Source organism: Oryctolagus cuniculus, chromosome 21 (genome assembly GCF_051225735.1).
Source record: "Oryctolagus cuniculus isolate XC-2025 breed Fujian yellow rabbit chromosome 21, ASM5122573v1, whole genome shotgun sequence".
Lineage (NCBI taxonomy): Eukaryota > Metazoa > Chordata > Mammalia > Lagomorpha > Leporidae > Oryctolagus > Oryctolagus cuniculus.
The window spans coordinates 23,679,007-23,695,734 of record NC_142887.1 but is presented as its reverse complement, the minus strand read 5'-3'; the positions used below and the strand labels follow the sequence as shown (position 1 = coordinate 23,695,734).

The following is a 16,728-nucleotide window of genomic DNA, read 5'->3' as shown; positions in this document are numbered from 1 at the left end:
GCCTCTTCTGCCTTTGCCCGTGCCGTGGACACCGACTTGGGTGGGCTCCACGAAGGGCCTCCCCTGCTCGCCAGCGTGGAGATGGCACCAGGCCAGAGGGCATCTGACTTGGGAAATGGGATGAGGAGATGAGTTTGTGGAGGTGCGAAGCCAAGTCTGACATGCACGCACACTTCTCTCATGGTGTGCATTGTCTGTGAGCGTGCCGGAGCCCTCTGTGCACCTCAGCTCCCCAGCCATGGGTTGGCCAGCTCTTCCCTCTATCCAAGGCACCTCCAACCTCGCTGCCATTCTTCCCACTCCCGTCCTGGCCGTGGCTCGAGCTGGGTGCTGCTAACTGTGGGTGTGGCCCTCCCCTGGGACAGGGGATGACAGACAGGCGGTGTTGCTCTGGCATCTGGGGGGAGCCAAGCTCTCTCCGTGGGCGGCCATCAGGATGGCCTGGACCAAGAGGGCTTTGTCGTACCCGTCCTTGTTCTTTGATTTCCCCCTGTGGCAGGGACCTGCGTGTGGGCGGAGCTGGAAACCTGGGGACAGATCCCTCTCCCCTCCCAACTCCCTGCACATCAGGGCCGGGCTGTGGCAGAGGTTGGGGCTCTCCACAGGAGTTTCCAAAAGTTCCTGGAAAATGCATCTTATGAACCTGAATTTGGATTTCAAATCGGGTTTGCGGGCCAGCGCCGTGGCTCACTTGGCTAATCCTCCGCCTGTGGTGCCGGCACCCCGGGTTCTAGTCCCGGTCGGGGTGCCGGATTCTGTCCCAGTTGCCCCTCTTCCAGTCCAGCTCTCTGCTGTGTCCCGGGAGTGCAGTGGAGGATGGCCCAAGTGCTTGGGCCCTGCACCCCATGGGAGACCAGGATAAGTACCTGGCTCCTGGCTTTGGATTGGTGCAATGCACGGCCGCAGTTCACCGGTCATAGCGGCCATTTTGGGGGTGAACCAACGGCAAAGGAAGACCTTTCTCTCTGTCTCTCTCACTGTCTAACTCTGCCTGTAAAAAAAATAAAAATAAAAATAAAACAGGTTTGCAGCCAATTGAACTCCATGCTCTGTGAGTGTATGGAAGGACCCTTGTATCTGCAGCCAGGACCCACCAGGACCCAGGCACCCGAGGAATCCCCAGCAGTGCTGTCTCTGAGTGCTTCGTTCCTTAACCCGACACACATCTCCCGGAAGAGTTCCTTCATGTATAAGTCTCTCCAAGATGCCTTGGAGTGTGTGCTTTTCCAGAAAGAGGCAAGTAGGTTCTAGAACATATGGATAGCAATGCCTTGGAAAAGAGGATTAGGTTTGATTATTCATGTCTGTTCTGGGCACAGCAGGGGGGAATGCTACACAAGTGCTACTTCTTTGCCATCCACAGGGCCAAAGGCAACAAAGTCACTTTCATGGCTCCCACCCAGCCCAGTAGCTCACAAGGTCTTGAGTTTTGTGACCAAAGAGCCAAGCAGGAAAGAAAGGGGACTTCTCCCAGGGTGTAGATCCCCTCCCCTAATCAGGGCAAGGGCAGCCCCTGGCCAGCGGGCAGCCAGGATGCAGGCCACACACAGCACCACTCATGTCACCGTGAAAGGTGAGGACGGGGAGGGCAGGGATGAGGAAAGCAAGTGAGGCAGTGAGACGAATCCAGGAAGGAGCAGTGACTGCGGGGGTGGGCAGCCCCAGGCACCGACACTGGAAACAGCTCCAAGGCCCAGCCCCCCTCAGGAGCCATCTCCAGGACGGACACTGAGTTCCCTCTTGGTCACGTCCATCAATGGGCAGCTCCCCCCATAGCCTCTCCCCTGTGGAACCAGAGCTATGAAAGTCCTCAGAGGCCACAAAACCCCAGGTGCCCCTATCCCGGCACCCCTGGCCCAGGGAGGGGAAGTGACTCGCTGCCCTACAGCTCCCAACGGTGGCAGGGGCAGAGTCCTCATCTCCCGGCTCCCAGGGGCTGATGCTCTTCCCTGCCCTGCTTGCCCTCGGGAGCCCCAATCACGTCGAGCCCTTTCCTGCAGGACAACTGTGCCCCCCCCCCCCCCAGTTCTCCCACCCGGAGCCTCCAGCCGTGGCCCAGGCAGCCCGACTTCTTGCTTCTCCAGAGCAAGGGTCACTGTCCCCCGGGCGTTTCCTGACCTGTGCTCCCCAGCAGAAGTGGACATTTCACTCTCCTGGAGGCTGCCACAAGTCCAGGCCAGACCTTAGGCCAGACTCCGCCTGTTGTGGACACTCTTGGGGCTGCCACGCCTCATCTGTCCAGCAGGGGTGCTAGACTTTCTTCCCCACTTCCCAGGGCAGTTGGCGCGGTGGGTGTTCCTGGGATCTGTGAGTGTCCTGGCTGCAATCACGCCCCTGCTGATCTGGAGCGCCAGGTGGATTAGAAATCCCCAAATGCCCTGTGTATCAGTGGCCAACAAGCCAGCAAGTCCCTCTCACCCACCTTCCCATCACCCACTTCCACTCCTAGAGCATACAGTGGGTGTTCCTTAGAGAAAGATCCTGAGTTGTGCCTGGACTGAAAGCATACAGCCATCGACTAGTCATGTCTGCTATGGGTGCAGGAATGGTTAAGGACTGTATTTGTCATCTCCAGTCTAGTGCTTGCCCTGCCACATGGAAGCAAAGAGCTGGTCTGAGTTTTGCTAGGAGGCTCCCCTGACCACTCTGAGGGCTTGAGTGCGCCAGAAGAGGGTTTATTTTCTACTCCCTACTAAGTTGTTGCCTAGAGCTGTGTTGTTTTAATACAGCAGCCAGTAGCACAAGGGCTAAATAAGTTAAAATCCAGTAGGAGCTGCATTTCCCGAGCTCAACAGCCGCTGTAGCTGGTGGTTACGATACTGGATAGCCCAGACAGGCGGATATTGCTGTCATTGAAGAGTGTTTCATGGGACAGAATGCACTGACCAGTAGCTCTCACCCACTGGTGATGGTGCCTACCCAGGGACATGTGGCAATGCCTGCAGACACTTTTGGCTGTCACCACTAGGGAGGAGTTGCTACTGGTGTCTAGGGTTCAAGGTCAGGGGCACTGCTAAACCTCCTACCATGCACTCAGCAGCCCCCAGGCACCCAACAAATAACCAGCCCCAAATCTCAGCCGTGCTGAGGTTGGCACTGGTCTGGAAGAATCATCGCAAGTGGGGGAAGCATTAAGAGAACACGAGGGCAACCTAATCTTTGATTTTGGGGGCCAGCATTGAGGTGAAGTGGATTAAACCTCTGCTTGAGACACCAGTATCCCATATCAGGATGGTGGTTTGAGTCCCAGCTGCCTGGCTTTCAATCCAGCTCCCTGTTAATGCACTCAGGAAAGCAGCAGAAGGTGGCCCAAGGGCTGGGACTCCCTGCCACCCATGTGGGAGACCTAGATAGAGTTCCTGGCTCCTGGCTCCGGCCTGGCCCAGTTCTGGCTGCTGCAGCCATGTGGAGGGTGAGCCAATGGATGGAAGGTGTGTGTGTGTGTGTGTGTGTGTGTGTGTGTTACTTTGCCTCTCAGACAAATCATACATGTTTTCAAAACTATCTTTGCTTTGAACCATAAGGGGGGTGTGCTATGGGAGTGAGAAAATGAGCCCCGACTGTGCCCAGGAGACCGAGAGAAAATGCAAGTTGCTCAGGCCCAGTATTTCCTCCTGCAGGTCCCTGACACGGCGCCACTTAATCTGTCCCTGAGAAAAAGCAGCGCAAATTTGTGATCTTACCCCTCGGCGTCCATGAGATCAGATACAGAGCCCAGCCTCTAGCAGAAAAGCAGCAAGTCCCAGCTTTGCTGCACTCTGCAGGACCTCGGATCCCTGAGGTCCCCCACTTGCACTTCTGGCCTGTAGAATGGGACTCCCGATTCACATACCCGAGCCCACTGGAACAGTCAGCGTGCAGGAGACCCTGCACCCCACAGAGCCACCGTCTCGCCTTGCAATGGCTGCTAACCCAGGCCCTCTCCGTGAAGTTGAAATTCCAAGCCCAGCTGGTACCCAAGAAACAGCTGAAAATGTCTCAGCCTTCTGTGGGCGGAGAGAAAGTCCCTCAGGGCCCTCAAGCTCGGAATTCCTGCCGGCCCAACCGTGGTAAACGCGCGTCACCGATTCTTGAAGGAACTGCCCTTTGCAGCCAGAATCCCGGCTCCAAAAAGGCAAATTACGCAGCCTGGTGAGTCACGCCCTGGGAAGAGGTGATTCAGGTGCTGCTGCTGTCTCTGGACCCTTCAGGCTGTGCCGGGGGTGTGTGGGAGGGAGGGAGAGAGAGAGCGAGAGAGAGAGAGAGAGAGAGAGAGAGAGAGAGACTGCTTTGACATCCAAGGACCTCGTAAGTGTAGTAAAATCATTTTTTTACCTCCATGCAAATGAGAGCTGGAATTTAATTCTTTTTTTTTTTTCTTTTTCTTTTCTTTCTTTTCTTTTTTTTTTTTTTTTTTTTTTTTTGACAGGCAGAGTGGCCAGTGAGAGAGAGAGACAGAGAGAAAGGTCTTCCTTTTGCCATTGGTTCACCCTCCAATGGCCGCCGCGGCCGGCGCACCACGCTGATCCGATGGCAGGAGCCAGGTGCTTCTCCTGGTCTCCCACGGGGTGCAGGGCCCAAGCACCTGGGCCATCCTCCACTGCACTCCCTGGCCATAGCAGAGAGCTGGCCTGGAAGAGGGGCAACCGGGACAGAATCCGGTGCCCCGACCGGGACTAGAACCCGGTGTGCCGGCGCCGCAAGGTGGAGGATTAGCCTAGTGAGCCGCAGCGCAGGCCCGGAATTTAATTCTTTCCTTTGAGGCTAATGGGGGGGGGGGGTGGAAGACGTTTTGGGGGAAGGGTGTACAGGGGGGTTGGGACTTATTTCTAACAGGGGAGCCCCAGGCTGCTGCCCAAATGCCAGTCTGGAAGGCAGGGACTGATCTAAGCCCAACACTGCCACTGCAGAGCTGCGTGTCCCTAAGGAGGTTGCTTTCCCTCTCTGTGCCTTGGTTGTAGGCTCTGAAAACAGAGGAAGTGGATGTGGCCCCAGTCTGGAGGGGACCTCTACTTTTCTCAAGCCTGCCTCCCCTGTTTTTCAAATAATAATCTTCAAACCACTTGGCTTAAAGATGAGAGAAGCCACACAGCACGGTGACTCACAGTCTGTGTGTGATGGGCCATTCAGACCATGGATCTCAACTACTGAGGACTCAGTGAGCCAGGATCCGGGAAGGTATTAGGGGTGCCGCTTTCTGGAAGCTCATAGTTCTCTTCAGATTTGGGGCTCACAGAAAGGCCGACTGTTCCCTCTGGCTGGACACCGGCCCCCCAGTCTGTGCGCTGGTCGGAGCTGAAGGAAGCCCCGTGCACATTTCCCAAGGGTGCGAGAGGATGGTGGGGGCTGAGAGCAGCTCCCTGTGGTTTTGTCAGTATCCCCACCCCTACCCCCACCCCTACCAGAGGAAAGGCCGTCCTACCATCTTGGGGCTAGAGGGGACTTACGGCAGGCCCACCCATAAAGCTTCAGACCTGGGAGGAGCCTGAAGATCTGTTTCAGAAGCGCCCCACCCCCACCCCAGCTCACTGAGTCTGACGGCGGTGGCCAACGGCCCGTGCTCGGAGCCACAGCTGCCCGGACGCCCAGTCTGGGAAGAGATCTCACAGATGGCTTCACCCCTCCACCCTAAGGTGTTGCAAAGAGGAAGCTGAGCTCTGATTGGGGAAGGGACTTGTCCAAGGTCACGGTCAGCAGAGTTCAAACCAGGCTATTTGTAGGGACCAGGCCCGTGTGCAGGTGGCACCAAATATGTATTAACTGGCGACATCCGGCACCTCAGAAGCCAGGAGACCTGAAGATTCCCTCTCTCCTCCTCCTTCTCCTCCTCCTCTTCCTCACTCAACACCTAAGGCCTCACATTTCCCAGCACACACCCATTGCACCCTAACACAGCAGATTGTAGGTCAGGTGAGTAGCCAAGACAGCCCTTACTGGAAGGGAGAAGCCTCCCCCCCGACCAAGGGCTGCTCGGCCCCCATGGGAACAGCATCTTTGTGCACAGCACAGAGGGAGAAACCACAGCCCAGCATGCGGGGGCCATGCAAGACCTGGAAGCCCAGGTCCCTGCACAACCAGGTCAGGGCCACCATCTACCCCCTGGAAGCCCCCCGAGCTCTCCTCTCCCAGCCTCTGCTGTGGGAAGGTGGCAGAGAGGCTGCGGGAGTCCCAGGCGGGAAGTCCACACTCGAAGCGGAGCCCCGTCCCTTCCCCCACCGCCCCAGCCACCGACACCTTCGGATCCTCTTCATTCAAACAGGTGCCTGGGAGAGGCTGTGCCAGCTCCCACACCTCCCCTCGGAGTTCAAAGGAGCTCGGCGTGGAACTGAAGCCCTGGGTCACAAACCGCCGTGCCCTCACCCCCACGACGCACACACGCTCCATTTGCTGTCCAAGAAAACCCCGAAAATGATCTTCAACAGGGTTGAGAGCGTAAAGGGTTTGGCTCGCTGGCCGTCAACTGAAGCCAAGCGAAGCACAATAATGCTGTTGGTTAAGAGGCCACCGTGGCAGATCACTCTCATGGCTCCAAACGTGTGTATTTTTTAAATAAGTAGCAAGTGGCTGGGTCCAGATGAGGATGGATTTTAAAGAGCAGGTGGGTGCTCGCCCCGGCGTTTTGTCCTGAAACATTTCCACAAGACCCTCTTGTTTCCCAAGTGAGCGGCCGCAGCAGCGGGTGAAAGGAAAGCTTTCAACACCAGAAAGGCCCAAAATAGACAGAAAGGGCCGGAGGCCTGTACCCGCAGCCCCCGAAAGCACATTCCAGAAAATCAAAACCTGCCCGTGAGCTTGCGAAGTGCCCACCCGAAAACACCCAGCCCGACAGTACCTTGTGGCCACAGGTCACAGGGATCCCCGCTGCCCGACAGGTCTCCCCCAGGGAGAAGTGAAGAGCCCCCACCTCGCCCGAAAAGCAGGGGCCAAGGAGGATCAGGAGCGCCCGGCCTGCACACTCACACACATCCCCTTCCCTGCCTGCTCCTCCCCGGGCCCCGCCTGCCCCCACCCTCCTCCGGGCCAATGTGACAGCAACAGCTGAGTCGACAAGTCATGGCTAAAATTAGCTTGTGAGCTCCAGGTCTGGCCAGGAGACGGCCGCCCGGGGTGGCCGTTGACCAGGCAGCAGAGAGCATGGACATATTTGGTGGCACGCAGCAGGGGAGGGGACAGCTCTGGACGCAAGCACATTCCCCACTGTCATCTCTGTCCCCGGCAGGCTGCACACCTCGCGCGCTCCTGCCTCTGTCTGCGCAGAGAACCAGGGGCTTGCAGGGATTGGTGGAGGAAGAGAGGTGGCTGGGCGCGTGTAAAGTACCCGGATGCCTGCTCCCCCTGGCCTCTGGAAGGGAAGTGCTGCGCGAATGAATGCCGGTGCTTCCTGGAAAACCACCAGGGAGTGCAAAAAGACCTGGAGTGCGGGCAGCAGGCGCCCCAGGCCAGGCGCCTAGCTGAGCGTGCTCATGGTCCCAACAAGGCTGTGGGCTAGGGGTGCCCCCATTCTGCATAAGATGAACTAACTTGTCCAAGGCAGTTCAGAGCCGCAATTCCAACCCAGACGGTGAAGTCCCCAGAAGGCGGAATCTTAATGGCAACGCCAAGCTGGGCGCTGCAAAAAATCGCTTCGTCCACAGCCTGGAAGGAGAAAAGCAGGGATTTTGATAGCTTCAGCACCTGGGGCAGGTACACAACAAGTTAGCAAGGGGCCAAGTCTCAAGTCCAGGTCTTGGTTTTATTTATTTATTTGAAAGGCAGAGCGTTAAAGGGGGGGGGGGGCGAGAGACAGATCTTGCCCCTGCTGGTGCACACCTGGCGTTGAGTAGGTGCCCCTGGAATCTGTGGTGGACGAAGTGGGAGCCACGGGGTGTGGAGTGGGTGAGCTCTCCGTACAGGAGGCTGCCTTGAAGCCCACCCTCTAAGCGGGAGGGAGCAGGTGTGCACAGGGTGCACAAGCACCCTCACCTGCCGGTTCTTGAGGTTGAATGACCGCATCAGCAGTGTAGGTGTGTAAAAGACCATCCCGGCCATCAGAGGAGAACCACCGCTGAACTTCTGAGTGGTGCTCGTGCCCAGCTCCCCTGGGGGTCTCAGCATGTCCTCTTGCCCCCTCCACGCCCCCCCCCACACCATGGGTTTCTTCTTTGAAAAATGGACAAAGACAGAAACAGAGATAGACGCAGAGAGATCTCCCATCGCCTGGTTGATCCTCCGAATGCACACAACAGCCAGGGCTGGGCCAGGCCAAAGCCAGGAGCCTGGAACTCCTTCTGGGTTTCCCACATGGGTGGCAGGGGCATAGTTGCCTCCCAGGGTGCACATGAGCAGGAAGCTGGATGGGCAGATGGGGGCAGGAGGGAAACCCAGGCCCCCGGAGAGGGGATGTGGGCATCCCCAGTGGCGTCTTAACCAAAGGCCAGCCCCTGTTCTGCCTTGTCCAGTGAACAGAAGCTAAATATTTCTCACCTCTTGCCTTGCTTTCTGGGAATCAAAGCGTTTTCCTTTCTGATTTAGACTTTTTTTTTTTTTTTTTTTTGACAGGCAGAGTTAGATGGTGAGAGAGAGACAGAAAGGTCTTCCTTTTTCTGCTGGTTCACCCCCAAGTGGCTGCTACGGCTGGCACGTTGCGCTGATCCGAAGGCAGGAGCCAGGTGCTTCCTCCTGGTCTCCCATGGGGTGCAGGGCCCAAGCACTTGGGCCATCCTCCACTACACTCCCTGGAGCCACAGCAGAGAGCTGGCCTGGAAGAGGGGCAACCGGGACAGAATCCAGCAGCCAGACCGGGACTAGAACTTGGGGTGCCAGCACCGCAGGCGGAGGATTAACCTATTGAGCTGCGGCATCAGCCTAAACTTTTTCTTTACATGAACTTGGCAGGGGTTCGGTTTCTCTCCTTTCGCTGATTGCCCTAGAATTTTCAGCGCTGGATTCTCCACTGCATTCATGTTCTAGCCAGCAGACGTTTTAAAAAGAGGGCTGCAGCCTGAACCAAGAGGCACAGGAAAATGCTTCCTTGGATGCAGCCCCACACAACTCGCGTTCATGACTGGTTCTCGCCCCCATGCTGGTGCTGGGCTAAGGGCTTGAACCTTCAATTCTGAAGCCTGATGATGGACGTTGGGGTCCCCTCCATGTGCAGTGCTTGCGTTGGTTCCATAAAGGCAGCGACAGGGTGTTGCAGTGCAGTGGGTTAAGTCACAGCCTGCGTCCCCATAGGGGAGTGCCCGGACACAGCCCCGCCTCTTCCCGGACCCGGCTTCCTGCTAAAGCACTCAGGAGGCAGCAGGTGATGGCTCAGGTACTCGAGTCTCTGCCACCCACCTGGGAGACCTGGATTGGAGTTCCTGGCTCCTGGCTTTGTGGGGCACAAACCAGCAGATGGGAGTTCTCTCTCTCAAAATAACAAATAAAATATGCTGTTGTGAATCTACAGTTTGAAATATTAGTAGTGAGTCTTAAAAAAAAATGGGTGGTGGTGTTGGGCTGCAACATTGGTATCCCATCTGTGCCAAACAGCAGAAGGTGGCCCAAGTGTTTGGGCCCCTGCCACTCACATGGGAGCTCTGGATAGAGTTCCTGGGTCCTGGCTTCAGCCTGGTCCAGCTCCAGCCATTGCCACCATTTGGGGAGCAAACCAGCAGGTGGAAGATTCTCTTTCTCTCTCTCTCTGTCTCTTAAATAATTTTTTTTAAAAAGCGAATCTGCCTTGAGTGAATACTGTGTGAGTTGCATGATGATCTAAATCTGTTGTACATTAACACTTATTAAATCTTAAGAAAACTCCCATGGGGTGTGTATCAGCATGGTCGACACTGTGCACGGAAGTTTCCTAGGCGTTGCCACCCGAGGAGGAAGCCGGGGCGGCTGGTCTAATTCCCAAACTGACTCCACTTACTACGTGGGGGCAGAGACAAGGCCTGCAGGCTCTCCAATCAAGACAGCACCTCCAAGAGCAGGTGAAGAAATGGGCATTTTACCCTGATATGATGGTTAAAACGTTACAGTGTGCAGCCCAGTTGTTGGAAGGCCAATGTTTGGTGTTTCCTCGCTGTGTCTCCCAGCCTCAGCCGTCCGCATCCCATCTGTATCTCAGACCCATCCACTTACATCACTAAACAAACTTGGCCTCTTGGCCCTCATTCAGGCACGCAGGGCTACAGCTGAGTCTGTGACCGCAAAGTCAAGGCTCAGGGCTTCGTCTCGGCAAATAGCCAGCCTGCTGGATTTGGAGAGGAAAAGGTTTACTGACCCCTGCCCATCCCAAGTATCAACGGGTCGGAGAGCCCAGGGAAAGCCGGGCTTCTGCTTCCTGAAGTACCCTCCTTCAATTCGGTGCACCTGGGGAAACTGGGGAAGGGGGGGGGGGGTCTCGGGGCCTGGACACCTCGGCCGAAAGGCAAGATGAACACAGCTATCCACAGCGCCACACGGGAGAGGGACAGGACACAGACGGGCAGCCTTTCCTCCCTGCCCACCACATCACACGGATTCGTCTTGTTCTGGCCGGAGTGATCCTGCAAGATCCCCCCCTCTACCCTCTGTGTGAGAACACTGGGGAACACCGAGGGCGCCCAGTGAGCACCTGGGAGCTGACCCACCAACTCTGTCCCCACCTTCCCGAGTGAGGGAATGGCCTGACCTCTGCAGCTCTCGGTCAGCTGCACCTCCCAGTGAGGGCTCCCTCCCGCAGCCACCTTCCGCCCGCCCGTGGAGCTGATCGTGGGGCCTCCTGCTGACTTCTCTGCCAGGTGGTTCTCAAATCGACATGGCAACGTGGACTGATAGTGACTTCTTTCTACCCTGAACTAGCAAGAGACAGTGTACTTCCTGTCCAGTTCAAGGAACGGAAGTACCTGTGGGCAGCAGTGGCTTGAGGACCACCACCTCCTCGGTTTCCTCTCCTCGTGTGTGAAGTGCCGTGCTCCATGGGGGGGGGGGGTGTCTCTCAGAACATCCCAGGGGAGCAGGGAAAGGCAGCAAGGGGTCTGCCTACCAGGGGGTGGGGGTGGGGTAATCAGATTGACCTTGAGTAGGCGGGGGAGGGGAGCATGGCTTGAAGCCACACCGCCTGTGCTTTCCACTCTGTTGCAACATGCCAGACACGAGGCACAAAGTTTCCAAAACCCCAAACCTGTGCAGTGAGCTGTAGTTCAGCCACCTTCCCAATCAGCAGCAATGCTGGCTGGCAGGCCCCTCTTCCCGTTTCTAGAACTCGGCTTCTGTGTGAGTTTCCCCCAAAGTCAAATGAGTCACCTCCTGGTGTCTTAACAGCTTGACAAAGAGAATACAGCTTGTAACCTGGGGAGAAATACAGCACAGGGACATCGGTATCTTTGTGCATGTCTTTTTTTTTTTTTTAATCGAGGTTTATATCAGCAATTTACCAACAGAGAAAATTGGCGGAGCTGCTCCAAAAATAACCATAAAAGACGGTGACGGATGGTGGCGTGCCACACATAGGGCAGGTAACCGAGGAGCTATCTCACACATGCACTAGGAAGCAGATACTGAGGGGACCACAAGCATGGAGAGAGAAAACAGGACCACTTCCAGGCACCCAGACTGACAATGTCTAGCTCTGGCTACAGTGTTGCAGATAGCGAAGGCCAGTCCAGGCAGACAGATTTCTGGAAGGGCTTTATCCTTTGCCAAGAATCTGGTGACTATCTTACCATACTGATGGTGATGTAACTTCAGCTAAGAAAAAAATGTCCCCAGGTGAGGAAGGCGTGGTCCGTCCCAGGCGCGGGTCTTGAATCTGTCCATCCTCAAGGTTCCCCAGAACAAGACCTCCCCCCAACCATCGGTATCAGACAGGAGGGCAATGTCTTTGAAATAAACGAAGGGGAGGGAGGACGCCATGACTCCACGTCTACAGGTGCTGTTCCTCAAAGCGGCCTTTGTGAAACACAGCTTGCCATTCATTACCAGAGGAGGGAAGGGCGCCTGTCCGTGCGCAGGTGCCTAAGTCGGGGCTATCAATCAAAGCCCGAGGCAGTGACAAGGCAGATGGTGGGAACCTGGGACGGTCAGGATGGAAGAAACGAGGGTCTCCAGTCCCGCTTGGGTCCGACAGGGTGACGATACGGATGGAGACCTCCCTCCCCCCCCACACACACATACCCAGCTCACAAAGGCCCCTAAGCAGTGCCCGCTGGCTTTCAGAGCAAGCTGACCGACTCACTGCAGATCGTCTCATGGGGACTTTTGTAAGCTACAGCCAGTCCAGAATAAAGCGTTTGGTACTGGCCAACAGGCAGTAGGCCTTCTGAGGAGGGGGATGGGAGGGGGTTTTAGGCAGGGCTGCTGGCAGATGTTACAGGGAAACTCGCACAGGCGCCCGCCGGCCCGGGGCAGAGACAATGGCGCTGCTCGCGGCATGAGTGCAGAGGTGCGCCCCACGTGGCTGCAGGCAGTACTTCACTCGTATTGTATGAGAAACAGTAAGACACGTTTCCTTCAACAACCAACTGTACCAACGAAAAGGAGCAGAAATGAGAGGGGACGTTGTGGGTGAAAGCAAGCAGGGAGTCAATACATCATATAAAATGTTTTTGTGCTAAAATAGAACTCTTGTTTTATATAGGTAAGTAATTCAGCAATCCTTAAGTTACCCAGAAAAAGCCAAATCTATTGTAGTTAAAACATAGAAAAATGCAATTTAACAAAAGAACTTAAGAAATGCCCAGTGTCTAGCTTATAAACCACAATTTACATATCACAAAATATAATCAACTAAGAAACAAATCCGATTTCAAGTAAGTAAAATGCACAGTTGGAAAATTTCTCCATTCTCTACCCTCACGTCAAAGACATTTGATATTTAGGACAAAATTTTTAATTGGAAGCAGAATTACCAGTTGGAAAGGATTCTGAGAGTTAGATATTGAAGTGCTAACTCAAAAAATCTGAGTGACTGAACTCGAAGTTAAAGTTTCTTCTACATGTTTTTGATGAAACACATACATTGTTAACTCATTTTTTGTGTTTTAATAAAGACAATTTTAAAATGTGGAGCTCAGCAGGTATCAGACAACACCAGCACAACTGGGTGGAGAACACAGCCAGTGTAGACAGCCAGTGTAGACAGCTCGCGACTCTGCTGAGCAGCTGTCTCAGTCTCGAAGGACACAGAAAATCTGACTTCCACGGTGACCTCAGGAGACCATGACGCATAATTTGGGCATTCAGCTCTCAGTCCTTCCATATTAACATTTTTAAAAAACGTGGCAAGGGCGCAAAAATTCATAATGTGATGCGAAGTGATGAATTCAGGCCCCTCGAGTGAACCTTACGTGGGAGAGAAAGCTCATGTTAGGTCTTTAGGAAACACCTTTTTGGGGACACTGAAATAAGCCCAGCCCACCGTGGAAGCAGGGCCGGTTATGCTGGGGGCTGTCCTGGAACTGCAATGGGGCTGTGACCACGCCCACTGCTGACCAATGCAACAGTGCCTCCCTGACCCGACGCTGCTGCTCCACCTCCCGGGGCTGCCGGGCACAGAGGTGGGGGGCAGACACAGGCCCAGCTTAACGTCCCGGCTACTTCGTCAGCCCGCAGCCCCACAGAGCAAATAAATAAAATGACCAAGTCCTGAACATCGTCATTGAGGATTCTTACCCAACATGCTCGGGACCAGAAGTGCTCAGATTTGGGGATCCCTGCATGTGCCTAACGGGGTGAATTCATTTACGCTTCCTGTACCTCTTCCACACGTGGCCGGAAGGGCGTTTCAAATACTGTGAGCTTTCCGCTGCCTTCTCACTGAGGCCAGGCGTGGAATCTTCCACTTGTTGGTGCAGGAAGAGATTCCAATTTTAGAGCAGTTTAGGTTTTCGGATCAGGGATGCTCAGCCCGTGTACGAGGAAAACCACCTCTGATATCAGGGGGAAAAATCCAGGAACTTTTTCTTTTTCTTTTCTTTTTTGACAGGCAGAGTGGACAGTGAGAGAGAGACAGAGAAAGGTCTTCCTTTGCTGTTAGGTCACCCTTCAATGGCCGCCATGGCCAGCGTGCTGCGCTGATCTGAAGGCAGGAGCCAGGTGCTTTTCCTGGTCTCCCATGCGGGTGCAGGGCCCAAGCACTTGGGCCATTCTCCACTGCACTCCCTGGCCACAGCAGAGAGCTGGCCTGGAAGAGGGGCAACCGGGACAGAATCCGGCACCCCGACCGGGACTAGAACCCGGTGTGCCCGCGCTGCAAGGCGGAGGATTAGCCTAGTGAGCCGCAGCACCGGCCAAAATCCAGGAACTTTAGCCCACCAGCTCCTTGGTGCTCTGTGGCATAAAGGGAATGAATTTTCACCAGCAAATTAACCCCTTCTTCCTTCGCCCCATTCCCAGGCTACTCTCTGCCACGTCCACTCTGCCTACCCCCCCTGCCCCATCATGGATCAGCCACCACTAAATGATACGGAAATATTTCCCAGGATTAAATCACACCAGAGAAGTCTTTTTTTTTTTTTTTTTTTTTTTTTTTTTTTACAGGCAGAGTGGACAGAGAGAGACAGAGAGAAAGGTCTTCCTTCCAATGGCTGCCGTGGCCAGCGCACTGCGCTGATCCGAAGGCAGGAGCCAGGTGCTTCTCCTGGTCTCCCATGGGGTGCAGGGCCCAAGGACTTCGGCCATCCTCCATTGCACTCCCGGGCTACAGCAGAGAACTGGCCTGGAAGAGAGGCAACTGGGACAGAATCCGGCGCCCCGACCGGGACTAGAACCCGGTGTGCCGGCGCCGCAAGGCGGAGGATTAGCCTACTGAGCCGCAGCGCCGGCCCAGAGAAGTCTTAACACCAGTGCATTCCAAAGCTTTTGTGCAGAACCCCATCATGCAAGACAGGTCGCTCTTGGAGAATTTTATTTTCTTCTGGACATGTTACAGTTCTGAAACTATTGGGGGGGAAATCAATGGCACCGGGAGGTCACATGTTGAAAACTGGCCCGACGACACCTTCTGGATCTTTTCAAAATAACCAGGAAAGAAAAAGAGCTACACGTTGATTTCTTCATCTAGTTAAATCTCTTGTCAACTGGGAGACAGTATTTTCTAACGGCCAATGAGGCCACGACACAGCTGTTTCTTATGTCCCCATGGCATAGGGCAAAGACACAAATCAAGCAAAATCCCACTCATCAACCCATCAGTCTCGGCTCTCGTGCGCTCACTGCTTTCTCCCCCAGTGTGCCTCACTCAGTGTTTGACCACTGCTTTCATTTTTTTTTATTATTATTTTATTTTTATTGACTTGAAAGGCAGAGATACAGAGCTAGAGACAGAGCGATCTTCCACCTGCTGCTTTGCTCTGCCAATGCCCACAACAGCTAGGGCCAGGCCAGGCTTGAAGCCAGGGGCCTGGAAGTCAACCCAGGTCTCCGACATGAGTGACAGCCACGGAGCTGCTGGAGCTGTCACGTGCTGCCTACCCAAGTGCACGTTAGCAGGACACAGGATTGGAGGCAGAGCCAGGCCCCAGACCCTTTGTACAGGACGCAGGCATGCCGGGTGGCCGCTGAACTGCCCCACCCCATGCCTACCCGGGCCCCTTCTTTTAGGAGAGAGTTTGAAACTGATTCTCAGCGCTGTGACCCATCAGAGGCACGGTACTGCTCACTGGTGCCGAAACAAGAGGCCACTTTCTAGACGTTTTGCAGACAAATCACACAGACACAAGGCAGAGGGAAAAACGAGTTCCAACAACGTGCACCAAAGAGAATGTTTTGGCTTAAAAAGAATAACCTTTGACTCACAAAGTTTTTTTAATTTATTCTCTATAAGTTATGTAGCAGCTTAAGGTAGCAATTATTTTTAGGCTTTGTTTCCTTGAGTTATGAAATCAAGATTATAATACACCTTTATAAAAATATCAACCTATTCTCCTTGACAACGGCACACTCTCCCAAGCACGGAAATCCAGAGTGAAGTTGGGTTGAACGCTGTTCTCCTTAACGGCTCACACGTAAGGCAGGTCAACCGTGCAGGTCAACCGTGCAGGACCGGGACCCACTTTAGAAACCTGACACTGCCCAGGGCGCCACCACCTCTGTCCCAGCTGGTTTCTCCCCTGACCGGGGAGGCCCCAGGTGCAGGCTGGGCAGGAGGGGGTCTTTTGCCTGAGCACAGGGACACCCCTGGAACAAGGTCCTACAGCATTCTGGCCTCTCCAGGACACCAAACCAGACCCCAACATGGCCTGCCGGCACCATGGGGCACAGCTCATCCCAAGCTTGCCAAGGGCTGCTCCCTTCCTCCGTGCCAGTCGCTGGGAAAGCATAAAAGTCCACTCAGGATTGTGCAGGGTCCTCAAAAAGTTCACGGAAAATGAATATTATGCAAAAGCTGTGCAAGGATTTCAAACCATTTTTTCAACAAAATAAATATCTCCGTTAAGTCCATTTTTATGCATGAGCTTTTCAGGTTTTTGGTTTTTTTTTTTTTTTGCTTTTTTTTTTTTTTTTTTTTTTGACAGGCAGAGTTAGACAGTGAGAGAGAGAGACGGAGAGAAAGGTCTTCCTTCTGTTGGTTCACCCCCCAAATGGCCAGGAGTCATCCTCCACTGCCTTCCCGGGCCACAGCAGAGAGCTGAAGTGGAAGAGGAGCAACCAGGACAGAATCCGGCGCCCCAACCAGGACTAGAACCCGGGGTGCTGGCACCGCAGGCGGAGGATTAGCCTAGTGAGCTGCAGCGCCGGCCCTATGCACGAGCTTTTCAAAGCATCCTCCTAGGTTTGAGGCAAAAGGATTCCTCAAGGTATTTT

At 54.6% G+C, this 16,728-nt stretch overlaps 1 protein-coding gene across 4 annotated transcripts in view; it reads right to left on the bottom strand.

Moving 5' to 3' along the window:
- Nucleotides 1–6,993, bottom strand: part of MYO18B (myosin XVIIIB) — a 258,865-nt gene extending 251,872 nt beyond the window's left edge. For all 4 annotated transcript variants that reach the window (XM_089322921.1, XM_089322923.1, XM_089322922.1 and 1 more), the window contains exon 1: nucleotides 6,812–6,993. The gene's annotated coding sequence lies outside the window, so the exon portion shown is untranslated. The remainder of the gene's footprint in view (nucleotides 1–6,811) is intronic.
- Nucleotides 6,994–16,728: the final 9,735 nt, after the last annotated feature.